Source organism: Octodon degus, unplaced genomic scaffold (assembly GCF_000260255.1).
Source record: "Octodon degus isolate 3935 unplaced genomic scaffold, OctDeg1.0 scaffold00119, whole genome shotgun sequence".
NCBI lineage: Eukaryota > Metazoa > Chordata > Mammalia > Rodentia > Octodontidae > Octodon > Octodon degus.
In genome coordinates, this window is record NW_004524695.1 from 8,243,543 (window position 1) to 8,245,640 (window position 2,098).

The 2,098-nt window shown below is 37.7% G+C and overlaps 1 pseudogene; it reads left to right on the forward strand.

Annotated features, from left to right (window-relative positions):
* Positions 1 to 860: 860 nt before the first annotated feature.
* LOC101563706 lies at positions 861 to 1,263 on the forward strand (annotated as a pseudogene).
* The last annotated feature ends 835 nt before the right edge of the window (positions 1,264 to 2,098 follow it).

A 2,098-nucleotide genomic window follows, 5' to 3' on the forward strand; every position in this document is an offset into this window, starting at 1 on the left:
TCACACTAAGGAGACAATATGACGTTTGCACATGTGGGTCTGATTTATTTCACTTAAGATTATGGCCTCTAGTTGCATCTGTTTACCAAAAAAAAAAATAAAATAAAAGCCTCAAATTTATCCTCTTATAGCTGAATAATACTCCATTGCATAAAAATTCTATGTCTTCTTTATGCATTCCTCAATTGATGGGCATCTGTGTTGTTTCCAGGATTTAGCTATGACTAATCATGCTGCTAAGAAATACAAATTTCAAATAAATACATGGAAAAATGTTCAACATCATTGGTCATTTGAGAAATGCAAATTAAAACAACACTGAGATTCCACCTCACCCCAGAAAGAATGGCTAACATGAAGAAGTCAGCCAATAACAAATGCTGGAGGGACTGTGGGGAAAAAGGAACCTTTCTGCACTGCTGGTGGAAGTGCAAACTGGTACAACCACTATGGAAACCAGTGTGGAGATTCCTTAAAAAGCTCGGATTGGAGGTCCCATTCAAGCCAGCTATTTCTCTCCTGGGTATTTTTCCAGAAGAACTGAAAACCTCATACCACAGCTGCTCTGCTCTTTTAATTACTATCCTCAGTAATTTAGTTCTTACATTATCAGCCACACTGAAAGTATTCAAAGCTATTTAGAGCCTGATAGATCTATCGAGCCTTTTAATTTAAAGTACTCCTTTCAAAGGCTGGATAGAGTCTATCAGGTTCTTGCACTCATATGAATACTGCTCAAAATCTGCTGAGAGGCAGTAAGAAACAGAAAAGGAAAGGTTGTCTGCTCACCCCCTCGTGTCTCTGGTTTCCCAGCCATCACTGCCACCTTGGGTCATGGAGCCAGAAGCAACATCACCACCATGGCCTGTGTCAAAGCTGTGATTAGTTTGTCCTTTGGAGGAGCAATTGGGCTGATGTTTTTGATGCTTGTATGTGCCCTTCCAATATACAATCAATATTGGCCCCTTTTTGTTCTTTTTTTTTTTTTTTTACATCCTTTCACCTATTCCATACTGCATAGCAAGAAGATTCGTGGATTACACAGGTGCTGTGAGTAATGTTTGTAAAAAACTCACCATATTTCTCACAACAGGCATCGTTCTCTCAGCTTTTGGACTCCCCATTGTATTTGTCAGAGCACATCTGATTGAATGGGGAGCTTGTGCACTTGTTCTCACAGGAGACATGGTCATCTTTGCAACAATACTAGGCTTTTTCTTGGTCTTTGGAAGCAATGATGATTTCAGCTGGCAGCAGTGGTGAAAGGAAGTTACTGAGCTATCATCAAAAGGACTTGTCACCTGGTGCTATCCATGCATAGAAGAGATGGGGCAGTATGATATGTGGCACAGCAAGCCTGGTGGAGGTATCTTAGGTGCTCCCTTCTGGCTTTTATTGTATGCATTTTTTTTTTCAAGAGACTTGTTGGAGGATTAAAAGGATTTTCTGTCTTGGCAAAGCTTGACCGATTTCACACTTAATTTTAGTATGCTTTTTGTGGTATCCCGCTGGATTTAAATATTTGTATGTTTTGTTCTGCTTTTTAGAAATGAATATGGTACATTAAATATTTTTAAAATGTGATAACCATTTGCATTGTTTAGGAATTCAGAATTTCTCTGGCTGTATCACTGGGCTAAAGTATTTTTTTCTTAGTTAATCCCTATTATTACTACCACTGAGCTGTATCCCTGGCCCTGATCCCTATTATTATAAAAATTTTTTAAAGTAAGTTTTCAGGATGACATTGCTCCCACTTTTTATGTAGACCTGCAGATTGTTGGCATACCTTATAGACTATCTACTCAATGCAAATATAGCTGAATTTATACCTCAGAGGGGCCAAGTATTAATGCCCGTACCCTCCATAAGGGTTGATGGTTTTACTAATAGACTGATGTTTTGTGAACTGAAAATTATTTTGTGGAATTACTACAAAGTAGTGCTTTTCTTCACAATTGTTAGGGGAATTTATATTAAACTTTAAGGTAAAGATGTTAAAACAGATTTTTGAGATGTCATTATTTATTTTTATTATAGTCAGAGTAGAGTGAGTTGTAGTATGGGGGGAAAATGTCGAATGCTTTTTCTACTCATA